Source organism: Struthio camelus, chromosome 4 (assembly GCF_040807025.1).
Source record: "Struthio camelus isolate bStrCam1 chromosome 4, bStrCam1.hap1, whole genome shotgun sequence".
In the NCBI taxonomy this organism is placed as follows: domain Eukaryota; kingdom Metazoa; phylum Chordata; class Aves; order Struthioniformes; family Struthionidae; genus Struthio; species Struthio camelus.
Genome location: NC_090945.1, coordinates 63,459,768 through 63,478,963, shown reverse-complemented (window position 1 = coordinate 63,478,963; position 19,196 = coordinate 63,459,768).

Sequence of the window (19,196 nt, the reverse complement as noted above, 5' to 3'; positions counted from 1 at the left end):
TCTTTACACTCACAAGGAAACAGCAAGGGGAGGCATCTGATAGGATGAATCTAGACCATTGTTAGGAGAGTTTGTACTAAGTGTAAGAATAATGTTTGAAAGGAAGAAGAGAGGATCATTTTAGAATCCCTGAAATGACTGATACATGCAGCCTGAAGGACAGCACTTGCTGGGTATAGAAAAGTCAGCTTGCATTATATTTTTCTCCTATCTAGGGAATAGTGAGGAGGAAGAATACTAAAGGATGGAACCAAGAAAAAAAAATGAGATAAAAAGATTTCCATGTAAAAAAAAAAAGTGATAGAAAGAAGATCTTTCTTTTAAATACCTCCTCTCATTCTTTAGTTACCTTACTATAGTTATATACTTTCATTATTACAGTCTTCTTTCTCCAAAACAACAGAATCTGTGTAAAAATTAAGAAAGAACAAAGTCCTTTAGTATCAAATAATAGGGGCTTTTTCTTTTTTTAAGTCAGTGTTGTTTAGAGCACCTTTTAATGTACCTGATTTACCCCTTTCATAGAGTCAGTAACTTCAAAAAAGTGTAAGATATGAAGCAGAATGAGGAAAATCTAGTCTGGTTATCCATAGATGAAAGGTATCTATATATGAAAGGCATTTTTACATTAGTACAGTAGTGGATATTTTGCTTGACAAGGCATTGACTTTGGTGATAGACCTGAAGCATCAGATTTATTTTACTGTTTGAGGAATGGGGATATTCTGCCCTTGACATGTGATCTGAAACTCTCCTGAAAATATTCCTTCTTCAGTTCCTGATAGTGGCTGGTGATCTTTACGAAACAGACTGATGGTCCCACTTCTTGTCAGCTGAATTATTCACAGCACTGGAACCCCAAAAGAAAATCTCAAACGTTTTGAAGCTGGAACTAATTGAACTATTTTGTTTAGAATGAACCTGTAGGCTTGGATCTTCTCTGCTTTCAAAGACTATTTTTCTCGATGTCAAAAATCAGTGGAGAAAGCATCTCTTTTACAACAAGAATCTAAGGCTTTAGAGGTCAGGGCTTCCAGTCCCTCTTTACAAACTTTAAAGCCAGTAGATTTAAAGAAACATTGCCTTTCATTCACAGCTATCATTGTGAATTTTTTCAAATATTGGGATCCCCGTATTTATTATGACCCTTACCAATCAAAGTCTTCACTCAAATTGTCAAATGGGCAAATGTGTCTGGGCTGTCTGGTTCAACCAATGGATTTACAGTGTTATTTTTCAGAATGAATTTTCTGAGGAAAATATGCAAGACCTATTATATATTTGTTTACTGTGCTATTGTGGACGAAAAATAGCAAAAAAAAAAGAAAAAGTGTGGCCTTCAGGTACATGCATTTAGTGGGAAAGATATCAAGTCTAAGACTGCTAACTATGTGGAAAAATAACAAATCTGAGCTTGAACATTTAGCAATTAAACACAAGCAGAAATCATTCTTTGATCCATCAAAAGTATTTGCTTTTTACCAAAAAGAGCCAAACAAATATCAATATGTAAACATCACGCATGACGTAGTTTCATACCTAGATATGGCATTCATTTAAATTAGCTCAAAAGCACATGAAATCAGTGCTGATTCTAATGGGTCCCAGTTTGGCAAGATACTAAATTTAAGGACTATTAGTCTGCATGAAATGATCCGAGACAGACGAATTTCATGATTATTCAGCGAGAGCAATTTGGTAGTTGTAAATTACTATCAAGGGACATAGAGACCATTCCTCTCAAACAGGCAAGCTCTCATGGGGAGAAATACTGCTAACATAAGGCCTTTTCTGAATACACACTGATTAAATGAGCCAATTAATTAAGTGCTCACATGTGAATTACCATGTGCCCAGAGTTAGGGGGAGCATTCAGCTAGAGTAGCAAACTATGGAAGCAAATGTGTGTCAGGGAAAGTACCATGGCAGGTGTCAGAGCCTTCTGCCACAGGGAGAGGTGATTTCCTCCATACGCTTTTGCTCTGCTGGCCAAAGACAAAGCTAATGAGCCTGCTGTTCTCCATACCACATACCAAAAAGTGAAACAATGGTGAAGTAGTCTTCTTGGAGGGGGTTCATGGTGATAATCATAATGCAATTGCTAAGTATTCAACTACCAAGTCAGAAATAAACTCCTGAAACGGACTTTGAACATATTGCAATTTCAAAAAACTATTTTACCACCCTATCCTATTTGCTTACCTTGACCGATATATTTATCTACGAAAAGCTTTTTTCTCTCTCCCTTGACTAATAAGAGCTTCTTAAAAATTTAGTCTCAGTCTGCCCAAAGTCTACCTAACTGCCAAAATTGCCATCTGAATCGTTCCTCTTTGAATCCATCCACCAGCTTCTCCTTCCCCTAGCAAGTTTTTGCCCCTATCATAGACATATATTTATGTCTGTATTTGAATAGCAAAAACTTGATGGGTCAAATTCTCAGGCAGTGAAGGTCAGCTCAGCATACATAGGTTGGGGCCAAATTGTTGGATAATGTCATTTTCCACATATATATTAGGAGAAAGAAAATGTCACAGATCTAGCTAAAAACATTTTTTTCCAGTGCAGCCCCTTGTTATTGCAGATAGGCAGAACACAAAACATCTAAAAACTGATAAACTTCCAATTCTAATTGAGATTGTTCATTTTTTTCTGTTTACATGGTAAGACTGAACCAGAATATCACAATTCTGAGAGTATCAGCCTTCTTCCAATTTGCCTCCTAATTTGATCCACAACAAACAAATATATTTTTGTTCATAACGCAGCAATATTCTTTGGCTTAATCTGTAGTGCTGGTATTTAACTCCATAAAGTACTTATATAGAACAAATCATACCTCCTTTCAACTTTTACTTTACCAACTAACAAGTCAAGATATCTTAGTAGTACATTTCTGCATCTATTGATTAGATCCATCTTCTCTGAAAACAATGACCAAAACTATATATAATGTTACAAGTAAAATCTCACTACTGGTTTATGGAGTTCCTTTTCTCTCCTGAAAATATGTTAGCTAGTACACCCTTGGATCATACCTGCCTTTTCATAGCTGTATCATACTGATAACTTACAGTCATCCTATGATTGACTAGCGCACCTCAGCTGATCTGCTGCTGGCTTTTTGCAGAAAATCTTATTATTAGTCCCCTAGGGCATGACCTTCCATGCTATGCTATTGAATTTCATCCCATTTCTATTACTTGAGTCTTCAGGGTCATCCAATATACCTCCTGGCTGTTTCACTCAACTAATGATACCAGCAAAATACTTCCTTCATGTTTTTCTCTTATTTCCATTTCTGTGACTTCTTCCTTACTGTCCAGTATTTGCCAACTCAAAGACCTTTTAGCAAGGCCCAGTACTTCTAATTCAGGTCATTTTTTACGCCAGACCCATCCCCGTAAGGTACCGTGACAACTAGAAAGCATTTCAGTCTCAATATTCTCACCTATTTTTTTCTGGGAAAAAAATCTAAGAAAAGAAAATATTAAGTTTCTAAGAAGTTACACGGGAATGAGTTTATTTCTTCTTTACAAAGAAACATAATTTGTGATAGAAACAGAAGACAAGCCATTAAAGAGTGGCACTGTGTGTCAGTGCAAATATACTCCCTGATTATAGTTATTGTTATCTTATAGTTAATATCAGCTTTGAAAGTAATATTTTTTATTTAAGAGCTAACACAATTTTTAGTATTTTTACCCTGTGAATCAAGGGCATAAATACAGGACATGTATAAGGCTGATATGTACGTATCAGCCTTATAGTTATCTAACAATAAACTCTTACATCCCAAAGTTATGATCGTTGTATGTCTTTGCCCAACTTGCGCTCAGGTATATAAATATTTTTGAATAGAAGTTTCCTAAATCAAAAATTCATAGCATTATCTTAAGTTGTTCAAATATTCCTGATTATAGCATACTGATGCTATACCTCAACACTCCAAAACAGCTGATCATCACTAAGAGATATAATGAATTAATAAAAAAAAAAAAAAAAAGGGAGCATCTGCTGCATGATGAAGCAGTGAATTCAACAGAAGAATCTAGAAATTATATCAGCCTTCAAAGTTATTTAATTTCTTATCTTTTATGGGCATGATCCTGCAGGTACCCAAAACATCTCAGCTAATGAGGAATGTCTAGCATACAAATATTAGTTTTCCTGAAATGCTCATGCGGTATTTATGCATTACAGTATGTAATAGGAAATCAGCTGAAGTGAAATTACTGAACTAGATTGCAATAAAACTGTAATGATTAAAGCCCGGTTAAAATAAGACACAAAAGCAGCTCTGTGTCAGAGAACTCTGTTTTTAACATATCTTTCTACTGTATTAAGTAAATTACAATATGATAATGCCTAGAGGTCTTGATCTTGGGTCAAAGCACATTGTTCTGTGAATGAATATAATGTGAAGATAGTTGCTCTCCTAGAGTTTAGAGTTGCTACTTTTTCTCTTTGTAGGTAGATATGGGCTCACTCCTCCGTACAGAATTCATCTGAATGTTATTTTTGAAACAATAAAAGAAAGAAGGAAATAGAAAGTCTCCTTTTGCTGAGACAGAGGCATAATAATCACAAATCTACTTTAACTTCTTGTCTGTTTCTGTTCAGAGAAAGTTTCTTCCCCAAATCCAGATACTTTGCCTTGCCTAGGCCCAGCTTCATGCTATATTTATTTTTAAGTCATAAACATACTTTAACCTAGTAACATATCATAACTTTTAAGGCATTACCTCAACTAATTTATGTGAACATCTCATAAATCTAGTAGAGGATATGTCATCTAGTAATTGTTTCTACATCTCTTATTAGTTGTCCTGGAACAGACTATTAACTTTCTAAAGTTCCAGCTTACAAACAAATGCGAGCATTCAAATCTGATTAAATGGAACATAGCTTACAGAATCACAATTTTCTCCCAATCTCTCTCTCTCTCAAAAAAAAAAAAAAAGGAAAAGAAAAGAAAACAGTATGCCATCTATATGCCTTTTTTCGTTTTTCCCTCAAAAAATTCTTATTTCCCAGAATAACGATGTATTTTGTACTTGGTGTGAATTCCATTAACCACAATGTACCTGTCCAAAGTCTCATTAGGGAAAACAATATCATCTGCATGTTACATTTGGGAAAAGAGACCTAGACAAGTTTTATAGCTAGTCTAAGATATAAATTAACATAATACTAACAGTTACAGTTTCCTTACCTCATTGAGACAACCTGTGCTTATGCTGTTGATAGTTGATAGTTTAGTATAATACATAAATGAAAAAAATATTTTCAGCCACATATCAGATTTGTTGGTGTAAATAATTGCTTACTAACATGAGTTGATATACAAAATTAATTTTAGGAATACAGTATCCCAAAGGAAATACACTTTTTGACTCTACCTGAAACATCTGTATACTCCACAGTTCTTTAAAATATCCCTTTCACCTAAATATATGAAAATACACAAAAGCAGTTAATTTAGTCTGGAAGTAGAAAGCATGTCCATTTGTTATCTCAAATTCAATGAGAATACTTGACTTATTAAATGTATCTTTTGTCAGATATCAGGAGCAGTGAAAGCTTTTAAATTTGATGAAGAGACCACAACTGCCACTATAGTTACAGTGTTAGTTTTACTATGGGATGCTATTGTTTATTACATATTCTATGATGTCCTGTAATGAATCAGACTTTCACTGTGATAAGGCAAAAGTTAATTTTTAAGATCAGTAACTGATAAGACAGAATTTGACTATACTGCACCACTGAGTCACAAGCTGCAAAAAAAGCGTTATATCAGAACATCAGTTCTATTTTTCATGAACTCTTCTCACAGCTTTCCTGCATGAATTCTATTTAAATACAAGTAGTAACACCTCATCTCCTATACGCTCTCACTTCTCATCCTCGATGAGGTTTTTCAAGTAAGCATTTAAAAATATTAATGTATTAGTGCAACGGGGGAAAAAGAGTAAAACCTCAAAAATAGCAAGATTATTTAAGCATAAAAAGACAAGATAGAGCTAGGTGATACTGCTATCCCAGGGAACAGCTTAGTCAATGAACTGGAATGAAATGCTTCCCCCAGGTGCTTTGGAAGATGTCATAATCTCTTCAATATGATGAAGTTAACAGGTTTATGCAGAGCAGGGTAAAAGCCAGTCACAGGGTTAAAAGGTGCAATCATCACAGTTTGAACTTTTAATCTCAGAGAAGTTACAAGTTTCTCTCTTAATGGCTGCCATAGGGACATTTGAATGCAGGATTCATACCATTCAAGTTAAAGTAGTGAAGAAAACCTTAAGGTCACTTAGTAACAACTGGAATCATTTTGCAGCCTGAGCAACCCAGGCATTCAATGACTTCTGATGCCAGTATCTTAGACCTTAATTTTTGAAGACCGAAGTACTGCAGGTGAAAGCTTTTCATCGCAAAGAGAAGGGTGGTTGTTACTGATTTGGTTGGATCACTACTGAGCGTAAAATGTTACAATGTTACCATATTTCTTGATGTCGGATACATTCAGGCACCTATCAAAGATGGAAGCAGGAAATTCCAGCTATTCATCGTGATGGAAGAGCAAAAAAAAGTTGAAATTCAGTGACATTTAATAGATGTTTTCTACCCCTCCCGGGTCAGTTTTTCCTCTAGGTGGGAAGACTCTATCGTGAGTGGATTTAATCTCTGAACCCAGGGGCTTCTGATTCAGAGTCTGTATAGAGTCAAATAACTGTTGTCAACTCTAGCCAGTTCCTGGTTAGAGTCTTCCTTGGGGCAGACAGCATCACTTTACTCATACAGCCTCCTCTCTCTACCCTCACTTTAAAGGTTGATGAAGTCTGCAGAAGGCTTCTGTCTACAAGCTAATAACACGTTCCTGTGCTCTTGCAGCTGGCAGTTACTGTTAGTTCTTTGAGAACTCTTAAAAGAAACAGTTCTTAACATTATTCTTCTCTAAGTAAACACAACAGACAGTAATAAACATTATCATAGTTAAACTTTCCAGAGCACTCAGTTCTCGATTTGTTCCACATTGTTACTGAGGCTTGCAATTACACACCAAGTCAGAATTGCCATCACTGCCAAGTAGCAGTAGGCCCCTATTGTACTATATGCTTGCAAACAGCCTGCTGAATCTGCACTGCCCACTGCCTGGCCAAGATCTTCCTAAACAAGATAATAAACTAATGCCTCCTTTCTTCCTCCTACCATCCAAATTTTAAGAAACTGACACCTGTATCGCTTGACTTCTATGTCCACATGGATGCAGCTGATAAACTCCTGTTTCTGCCAGACAAAGTTAATGAGATCAGGCTTTCCCTCCAAAGAAACTCATGTCAAAGTGACAGCAGCTCTGGGAAATCAGGTCTTATTGAACCTTTTCTTTTTTGCCTTAAATGTCACTTTAAATATCAGAAAGCCATTAGGCATCACTGATGTCATTCTGCAATTGAATAACACTAATCATGATCACAATCTAATGAAGCAGCTTGTTTTCCAGGGTCACATTACCACTTTGGCAGTTTGTTATGCTATTACAGGGAGCAAGCCAGCACAAAGAAAGCAAACAAAAGAGATAAAATCTTATTTTGATACATACATATCCTTTAACCACATCATTTACCTACACTATGAAGCTACAGGGCAGCTCTTAATTGCCTTTAGGTAAGGTCTTCATAATGGATTACATTCTGAAAGATACATTGACAGGTTCGTATTAGTTCAACACAGTGATGTAGAGAAATTTTATATAAAACACAGCAGAAGCCAAGCCTTATTGCAGCTTCAAAGTAAAATGAATACATGTGTATGAATCAAGAGTCAAACACTTGTGATAAATCAAATGTTAGAAAGATAGGCAAATTTAGGATTTATTTGACTAATCTAATTTAAAGCCTACCTAGAAGAGGTAAGCTGAGTGAAAATCAAAATTAGATTACATTAAATATAAGGAAGCCCTAGAACAATTATAGATAAATTGTAAACATAGAAGTAATCTACTCTCAAGCCTATCCGCATAAACTTTTCTTCAGTCATTCCCTGCTCTCTTTCTTTTCAAATTTCCCGTCTTCCACTCTTACTCTCTCAGTTAATTTGTATCAGACTGTTTACCTTCTCCTGAAATGATGTTCCAAGGATTATGTGCATCAAAAAACCTTTTTTTCTACTCTGAGGTCCTCCCTCTACTTTTTTTCCTGATTCATCCACTAGGGCATAAATTTTTGGTTTTCCTATAACTTTTGGAAATCTAGGAAGAAATTTTGTCAACCAAAAACATTTTAAATCGTGTATTTTCCATTCTACTTGCATAACCAGGGCTTACTTTCTTTCTCTTGCTGGATGATCACTAAGAACAATACTTGCAGCATTTATAATGTGCATCCAGCATTTCCAATAGTCATTGAGACACTGGAGATATATATTTAAAATACACAGATAAAAATGCTATTATGTGTATTACAATACACAGTTATTTATTAACAAAGTATAATTTTCCTATTTGATGCAATAGGTATTTCTTCTAGGCATAAATTAATGCATGTGAAAAAATTATAATATATTCATGATAACTTTGAACAAAAGAGCAAATGTTGTACTAACTGGGACAACTTTACTGAATTTTAAGAAGTAATAATGATATAACGCAATAGAATGTGATCCTATATATTCACTAAATTTAGTATTATCACTCCATATTAGGCAGAATATTGAAACCTTGAAAGATTTGATAATATAAACACCAGATATGTACTTTCGACCTGCTTAAAAAAAAAGTTCCACATATGTACAGTATTTTTGCCATCAAGTCTGTACTGATCCAAAGCTTCCTAAAGAAATATGTCTAAAATATATCCTTTGTGAGCTTTCTTCTACTGGTTGCTAAAAATAGCATATTTACAGAAGTGACCCTCCAAGTGGTATTGTCATCATGTGGCTGCCAATATCTGTACATTTACTTTGGTGTAGAGCTTAATATGACAGAAATTCTAGTCCTCCTCATGAAAAGTGGCTGAGTTGTTATTTTATGTAGTATTTAAATAATTTTATATGCATATGGATTTAGTCACAAAAACCTGAAGACTATATACAGTCTGGAAAGCTCAGCTTCCAAGCTAGTTTGATAAATAAATCAGAAGAAAAACAAGAAAATTTAACAAAAAGCTAAGCTGTCATAGCAGAGATTTTTTTTCAGACTGCCTAATTCTTTATTTTAATCCTTTGGGATCATTTCTGAAGCCTTAATTCAATAGAAGGTACAGCTCTTGAATATCAACCAGAAAAAAAAAAAAAAACTTTAAAAGATAAAATACATCTATTTATGAATCTTTGATAAGAACATGTAATTACTATTAACTTTTTACTAGCCTTTTTAAACAGAATTTTCCCCGCACCCTTTCTGAGCAGAACTTAGTGTGCCACCTTATTCTTCTTATTCTTCTTATTCCCCTTATTCTAGCCTAATTTCTTGTGCATGTTTTCTCTTATTTTGTGGTAATTTCTGCTATCTGTTTGTGTTATGGTGTGAATTAATATGAAAAAGATCTCTTTTTAAATGATGTATAGTTCACATTTGTACAGTACATATATAATTAGCTTTATAAAGTATTTCACAAGTTTTTACAGTGGATGTCATGATTCATCATTATTCATTTATACTCAGACACACGTTTGCCCTTATTTGATTTCAAGATTGAAAGAATATATTATTTCGTTATATTTATAAGTAAACTGAGGATGAAGCCACTTTTTATTTTTGAGACTAGGGAAAAGTCACTGTCCAAACACACTAGTAACTTAGAAATAATCCCTCTTTGAAGAAAAAGAGGTCTTCGGCTTTGTGATGTCATTGTAAACCTTAACATTAGCAAAAAGTAAGAATTCTGAGACTAAGATCAGAAGGTTTGGCCCATTAGTACTTCTGTCAATATAAATACATTTTACGAACATCACTTTGAGGAGCGGCAACTCCAGAAGTCATATGATAAATGGTAATGTTAGCTCCCCAGGGTAAAAGCAGCACGGAATAAAACTGTCTGCCCTAGGCTATGATCTAAAGCCTTCTTTGGCAATCAACATGTTTTTATGGTCCAACATTTTCCACCCACGCATATATTGCAAATGCTGATATTCACTGCAGATAAAAGAACCAGCTGCATGGTAGGTACCTGATCCATTTTTACTTTGTGAACTATTTAAATCAGACATAAGAAATGAAAGCTTCCCTTTAGGTTTAACTAATCCCGAAGGAGGAGGAGCAATGACAAATAATACGTAGAAAAATCTGGTAATTGCTACAGTTGAATATAACTTGAGGGAACGGGAATAAGGACAGTGGCCATTAAATTCTGTGCACAAAGCTATTACAATTCTTCCTGCAGGTTAAGAAAGAAGAGAAGACAAAACACACACACACACACACACACACAGAGCTGCGCAGCTCTGTTTTTTCAGCACAAAATGGCTGAACAGTCAACATGATCATGCAGCAAAGACTTTTCCAACCCCCCTCTCAGTTTTTCATTCGGTAATGGTCACCTCTGAAAGTCTGGCAGCATTGCAAAGCTGGTTTTGGTCCCCAGCTCTAAGTTCTCAAATTCTCAAATCTAGTCAAAATCTCAAATTCTTGGTCAGAAGGCAGTGCTGGCCACAGTGCTTAGAAGTACTGTTACTTTTGAAATCTACTGATTGTAGGTCGAGTGATAGATCAGACATTATAAGAAATTAAACCAATTAGTAGGCAGAGTCCTACATGACCTATGTAACCTTAAAAAAGAAAAAAAGGTGAAACCTAAAAGTGTTCCCACTGAGGTCAATTTTCATATGCTCTTAGATTAGGACTGCAAAAGGAAAAAAAAAATTACGTTTGATTTATTTGATTTTATCCTTTCCCAGTACTGTCTCCCTAGGCAGATCAATTTATATATAAGAGAAGTTTTGTGCCGTGTTAAAGTAAGGGGGCACAGGAAAATTAGACAATTCTATTCATTTTAGGGTAATTTTTTTAATGATGTGTGCTCATCATTTTACCAGCTTTCCTCAAACTTTGCAGAAATATTTTTCTGTACCTTCAGGGTATCTGTCAATTTGGAGACAAATATAAATTCATTTTTCCAGCCACAAGCTAGAAAGAAACTAAAAATAAGGGTCATAATGGAATTTATTTTCCTTTATCTCAATATAGTGATTAGGCATATCCACAGTAAAGTAGGGATATATGAAGTCCAATAGCTAGTGTTTTATTACTACTTATATTTCGGGCACGCATACATATATATACACACACATCCACACCCACATAAAAAAGTCCTCAGAGAATGTTGTAAAAAAGATACTCAACACTATGGGCTTTCCGCTTCTCCCACCTCTGTCTCACCCGAACCATGAAACACATCATTTTTATGCGTTTTTTTATGACATCATTTTATGTTCTGTTGACTATGGCCCAGGTACTGCTGAGCATTCTCTTAGCACAGGCCAACAATTAGCTAGCTGAACCATATATTATTGATTTTGAATGAAGTAAACATTTATCTATACAAAAAGCCAAAAACATCAACTGAGTAGTAAATGTACTTATCTAAAAAGTGATTAAAAATTAAGATTTCATACAGAAAAAAAGTCACTTTATAAATACTCCATAAAAATGGAAATATTTTCGGTTATATTCCAACATCCTGACTTCAAGTTTTGTTAATTTTATGTCATTGTAGTTCCTATTCTCTTTTAAGTGCTTTACGTCAGTCAGTTTTGTGGGCCTTTTAGAACTATCATAATGATTTAGTCTGTCAAATTAAGCCATGACCACTCCTAAAATGATCTCAGGTTTACAGCTGGTCCTAATAGAGTGCAATAACTCACCTTTTTATATTTTTTCTCTATCAAATATTTATTTTGATTGTAGTCAATAGAATGTCATAACATAAAAGAATGTTTAAAAAGACTGTTCTTTATGGCTTGTGTGGGGAAAAAATTGCCTGAAAAATGAAACAATGTTGCTATAAAGAAAATATTTTTGATGGAATTTATGAATTCAGGAGCTGAGACAAAGCAGTCATGCTTAAATTAACCCTCAATACTTTAATAGTTACTGTACACTAAGATTATTCATGATTAATCACAAAACAAAACTCTGTACAATCACTTTTATTTTTAATTTACCCAACACTATTTCATTCACATTTTATTCCATTAATAATTTATTTCAGGGTTAATTTCATCCCAAAATAGTTAAAAGTTAAAAATAGATATGAACGCTAGAAACTTCTTCCTCTTCTTTAGATGAGGAAACAAATCCTATAGTAATATCTATATCTTGTGAAACTAGCAGATGTTACCAGTAGTTTTTATGGCAACTAGAGCTTTATGATTTTAGCTCCCTTCCTTAATTTGTCATTAATAGAAGGCAACTGAAGACTGGTAAAAAAAAAAAAAAAAAAAAAAAAACCTCCCCAAATCACTAGACTGAAGAATAATATAAAGAGGGGGAGATTAGCTAAAAGGTGATAAGTGGGATTTTTCTGTTTCAAGAACTCGTTAAGTGATTGCTTAATGGAAGATTTAGAAATTACTATGCTAAAAAAATAAAAAATAAAAAATTGTCCTTCTTCTTTCTCTTATGAACCTAGCATACGCAGCTGTACAAAAACATAGCTTTAGCAAGAGAGTAAGACAAAGCTTCCTTCCACCCCAACAAGTCTGTGACACTGTCCTAGGAGGTACGAGAAACAGCCTAAGGCTTTTACCTCCTTTGTGAGTTCTTTAGCCACTGGAACATTTTATATAAAAAGTGCATTTAAGAAAATCGAGTGTTGTTGGCAGTTATCTGTAGACATGGATTCTCTAAATCAGATGAAAGGAAATGTCTGCCTGGAGTCCTAAGTCAGATGAAAGGTTTCAGAGAGCGGTTCTGAACTAACCTAGTGTTGACTAGATGTATGTGGCTCACTTCCTATAGTGTGGAGTTTTTCTAATCTTATTTGAAGGCACCTAACTCTCCCTATTTCACCATATGGGGAACCTTTAGTACCCTGACTCCATTTAGAAAACTGGACAAAGAGAGCTAAGCCCAGCCGCAGTTATTTTTCACTCAGCTACAATCTCTAATCTCAGTAACTTGGACATATCATTTATGCCTACTGTGCTTCCATTTCCACTCCAACCTCTGGGAGTCTTGTTTATTTGCTCTCTGAAGAAAGGTCCGTGTTGTATGATATGCTCACATACTATCTACTATGCAGAACAGGAAAAGAAAAAGCAAAGAAAAAAAGGTTTTAACAGTATGACAAAAAAAGAAAAAAAAACAAAGAAAAACCAAAAAAAGCCCAACAGTTGTTATCCAAGGCAATAGAATGCCTTTTGGAGACCTCATTTTTCCTGTGAGTGAAAGGAAAATGCACATCCACCTTTTCACCTTTTCATTCGGTTGAAGTGAATCAACTTTTTTTCTTGGATAAAGACAGCATAGATTCTAACTACAGTCTATTCCACCATTCTATAAGGTTCAGAATTTGTTTAACATACAGTATAAATGAAATCATGAGAGCAGTTGCACCTTTAACAGTGAGGTGTATTTTTAAGTCATTAAGTTACTTTAAACACAAAAAGCTAGCTATTCAGCGTTTCCTTTCTGCTCATTGTATATCACAGCGTACATAGGAATACAGATGACATGACAGTAAGATTTAGCTGCTGCTACATATTGACAAATATTTTGGCACACTGTTATTGAAATATACAAAGCCATGATTCTTGTAGTAGCAAGAGCAGAAATGTGATTCAGAATATTTGCATTGATCATGTTCCTCCCCATCTTCTTGGGCATTTTATTTTCACATGTGAAGAAAAGGTATTACTAATATTTCACCTGCATGATAGAATAATGCATTTCATTAAAACTGCCAAATTATGAATTTAATGAAGAGCCAAGCTTTGCCTCTGTTTTGTGGAACTTCTTAAATAGCTCAGTTCTGAAGATTAATGTGTAAAAGACTGATGTTCATTTCTAGTAAATGTCTTAAAGAAGGAATTTAGGTTGATCTGTAAGCATAATACTTAATTAATATATTCCATCTGCAAATTGTTCTTCCAATTCATGATCACGTTTGCTTTCCTCTGATCTTGAGCACACGGGGTTTATATTTGCCTTGAGGAAAAGATCTACGCACTGACAAGTCCTCCAAGAAAAAAGTTTATAAATACTACTGAATGAGCCATATACGACTCCTTGCATTTTGCAGGCAACGAGACCTAATATTGCAAACAAAGGATTGTTCGTTTTCAGCTCACTGCCAGTCTACTATATATTTGATGCATTTACCCAAATGGAGAAGAATTTAAGAGCCTAAAACAAGAAATGCTGCTTGGAAAGTAGTCAAAAGGCCAGGAGAAAGATTGCAAGGATGGAAACAGTGATAGACACTAACTGATTGCCAAAATCTGGAGAAGAGTGTTTGCCGGAGAAGCCTGAGGCAGCATGTGTCAGAAAAATCTCTCTCAGAAATAACTCACTGAAGTTATTAGGATGTTATGCAGTGGAGGCTGCACGGATGGAAGACAAAAAAGTTGTCAGAAAACACACAAGAGGAACAACCTTACTGAATTAACTTCTAGGGAATAAATTGACTTTCAGCCTCTTATATTTTAATCTTACCCTACATAGTCTGGAAACATCAATAGTAAGATGTTTAGTTATGTATTTTTATCTCCTTCTTGGTCCTTGGGGTAAAAATTAAAAATAAATTAAAAAAGAAAAGAAAAATAAGCAGATCAGCTGTTATGTGGTACCTGCATACCCTTTCCTCACAGGAGAACAATAGCAATGAAGTAATTCATCTCATGTTATTCTTTTTGTTCTTGTAAATTAATCAACAAAACCACTTGCCAATTAACTCCCTTACTATAGGAACTCATAAAGACTCAAAAAGATGCCTAGAACTTATTATCTCGTAGGTGTATTCTAGCAAAACACTGCACTTGTAAAAGAGTTTATGGTTTAATAAACTAATGTGAATGAAATTCTTAAAATGAGAAAGGTTAAGAAAATACAAAGTTTCTACTGAGGAAGAGTCATCCAAATGCAAGAGATTTCGCTTAATAAGTAGCCTCTAGTAAAATGAATTTCAGACGATTTCTTCCCTCTTCTCCCCCTCTTTTCTTTATAGTTGACAATGTTTTTAGGCACAATATTCTATGAACCAAGTGTAAAAAAAAGAATTTCTTCTCTTCCATACTATGAATACCTAATCGTATCATTCATCCCTTTTACATATTCAGCATTCGTTCCTTTAACGGAACCCTAACTAATAGTAATGGACATGTATTTTGCCCAGCTCTCAGTAAGTCTAAATCCATATAGCTACATTAATCCCAAAGGGATTACGCGAGCAAAAGATCTAGCTCTAATAGCCTGTACAGCAAGCACAATATTCAGCTAAAGTCTGCAGATCATCTGAATGATATACACTGCAGAGAGCAAGCAGATCTTTGCTAGAAGAGAGGTCTGTTGGGTCATCTGACCATACTATTTGCACATGGATTTATAAGCTTTTATTTTTTCTATATCGAACCCTATTGCATGTATACTGCATTACAGAAAAATCTTCAGAAGGCAAGTCCCTTGATATCATACTTGGGTGTCCCAGTGCTTCTAGCTTCTCCAGTTTTCTGGGCAGCAGTTTAAAATGGTTGAAATGGGCAGAGTTGTGCCTGGCACACCTGCTTTTATAGGTATGGCAGAGCTACAGTTGCCCTGGAAAAAGTCAGCAAAACAGAAAATAGTAATTCAGAACAAGCCCTGAAAAATAGACTTTCCTCTGCTCCTTGCCATGATTATCTCCTTTATAACAGCAGAACTAATTAAGAACTGTAAATACCCATCTAGTGTCGTAGCGATAAATCTTTCCTCTCCTTTTCGGACAGCTGTTAGAATCTAGAATTGGAAGCAGAGTGCTTCAGGCAGATCTTCAGTCAGACGGAACACTGTAGTTCCAGCGTTTTTTTTTCCTGTGATATATCTGGCTAATATTCAACATATGTCAAAATAAAGTTATAATCTCCACTTCAAATTAATACCCTTATACCATATCAGTCTTCGCGAGCGTTCTTTTTGTGAACTGAAGTAATCCTAATTGCTTCAGACTGTGTCCAAACTCGATTTGACATATGATATGTTGCTCTATATTTTTATTCCACACAGCTATTTAAATGTAAATCATGAGTAGCCTCTGGATATCATGAACAGTTTGGAAAACTGACTGTCTTGTATTATAGCGTATGCTGTTTCAGTAATGACAAAACTACCCTGCAATTCAAAATACAGTGACACAACTTGTATTTCCATTAACAATAGTCAAGGCATTTTAGAAAAAAGTTTTGGTTTCAGACATAAATCCTAGCAGTTCCTAATATCCAAAAAAGTAAGAGACATGAAAAATAAATCAAACCTATCTCATGGTTTGAAATTACTTATTTAGGGTCAACTTTTTAAACAAGCTACTATTAATAAATCCATAACATTTACCAGTTTCTCCTATGTAGGTAAACATTTTTTTAGATGTCACTTAGTCTTTGAATCAGGAACCTCCAAAATTTCACCACATCCCTGGTGCAAGACGTGGCATTAATTTAGTTCCACTGTAGCCAAAAGAATTTTTGTTACTAGTGTATAATAGAGTCAGAATTTTTCCCCAAATATTTCAGCTGTTGCAAAAATGCATTCAGTAACATCAATTTTAAAGTAGTGTACGTATCATGAGCACAAAACCAGCAGGAATGAAAATTAGGATTGAAACGAATTACAAAGTACATAAGAATTTTGCATATATATTTGTGAAGGAAAAGTAAAGTGTAGCCCCTGGCGGCAGTTTACATGATATCATTTCTCTTAGCAGTGAATGCTGTGTTAGGTCAACAGGGGAAATTAAGGAAGAAGAGCAGCTGAAGTTTGAATGATTCTTTGTACATTTTTCCATCTCTGTGAAAAGAAACTGGAAGAAAGGAAAAAAATCAGCAGAAGTACCGGGCATTTATGTGATGCAGCCCCTTTCATCTAAGGATGCAAGAACACTTTATATAGAGGCAGGAGAATATGTACTATATAAATGAGAAAAACTTACATTAAATGGAGGTAAAAATAAGTCAATAGTGTTGATGTAACCAGTGCAAAAGACATGACCATTAATCATGAAAGAATGCATCCCCCATAGCTTAACTAATTCTGACTGCAGAAGAGAAAGCGAATTTGCCATCTCGTTTAAGATTCTGTATCATTAAGATGAATCCGTAAAAATCCCTTATAGCTGCTTGGTATACATACAAGTATATAAAACATACAAAAGTAGTTTTAATCAAATATTGCTGAATGGAGTTACAATCACTTTATCTCATGCTATTGTAGTGACAGAGGTAAAGCAACAAATTAAAATCAACCAATTTAAGTATTTCCAGAGTCTAGATTGGAGGCAAGGAAGTGCCAATACAAATGGGAGGAGGGGACGGATGCAATAACAGTTTGAAGAACATACATGAAAGGATCAGAGACTATAATAGAAATTTGTATAGTTAAATTTGTGTGAGAAACTTAAAGGAAATACAATTCTTGTATATGGAGTTCAAGTTTGCCAGTTCCTCAGCTAGGAGATAAAAATTAAAATCTGAGTAGACATCTATGCTACTGCATAACAGTTGCTGAGAGGAATTAGTTTAATATTTTAGCTCAAAAAGACAAAGAAAAGGTGCAGGAAACCTATTGAGAAAAATCTTCCCTTTCATAAGGTGTAGGTTCATATAATTATAACCTGTATTTGAACACCTGCCCAACACTATAATGTGATATTTTAAGTCCTTTTATGTTTGCTCATCATTAATACTAACCTGATCTACTGTGTGCATGATCACTTACATGTCATTATCTGCTGCCACAAGACCAACTGTGGCCATGAAAGTCATTCTGGGTATTTAAAACCAGAATTAAAGCAGACTAAAATAAATACAAAAAAATTGCCATCTTTCTCAGATTCCCAGATCTCCAATGCCCCCTACATTACAGCAGCATACTTCCACCATAATAAATAAATAAATAAATAAATAAATAAATAAATAAATAAATAGCAAGTCTAAGCTGTGAAGCCAGTAGCATTAAACAGTAGCTTTCTGGTGTGTAAGAGATTTTTATTCAAGTGTTTTTCTCCTTTGCAAGGACATCTACATTGCAGCTCTGGTTGTATAAAGACCTGCAGATATTTAGTTGAAAGACTGCCTCAGATTCTGTTTATGCAAATAACGGGATTTAAGCAAGCTTATACAGCATGTATGCATCAAATGTGTAAAGACATTACAGATGAGGTAAGGCGGCTTGGGAGGTGGAAGGAGAAGAAAATGAGCATTTATTAAGGGTGGAATATACGTTTTAAACTCAGGTGTTTAACATCCATGTTCTTATAATCACTACTAATATATATGTAGTATCCAAAGACAGAAATTTTTACAACATTCTATTAGAAATCTGTTGAAATTTGGTAACTTACAAATCTTAAATCAAACTTCTTACCTTCCAAGTTACAATCATGTGTAGCAATGTTAGACAGAAACTGAAAACAGTTCTCTGAAAGCTGCTGTGCTGACATGGCCTGAATACTTTCTACATCAATAATGTTAGACTAAAAGCTCTTGGGATAGATAAGAGCCGTCAGGTTTTTTCAATTGATAGATAAAAAGGTGCTGTGTTTCGTTTTGTTTCTCAAACTCAAAACATAAAGCTTTATTGTTCAACTAATTGTATAAGCTTTAAAAAAGTCAATACAGCAATATAAGAGATTTTTTTATCTATGTAGGGTAAGAAAAAAATGATTTTCCATTATTTTTCAGAAAAATTCACACTAGGGGAAAAAACAAAATTATGGAATCTGCTCGCCTCAAAATACTCGCCTTCAATAATCATGTTATTTTTCTACTATCATAATTCTGCTCCATATAAGCTTTAGGCTATTGTTTGTACCTATAAGAATATTGCCAAAAAAGAAAAAAGAAAAACAGAAAACAAAGGAAAGTGACTTATTTTGACTGCTCTAAGAGCCTTAATGATGCAAATTTTATAAACAATCGCTTAGAATTAAGCATTTAAGCACTGCTGCAGTACCACTCTAGGGAAAAGGTGGCAATATATACCTAGCTGTCAGCCACCGTGTACACTCCAG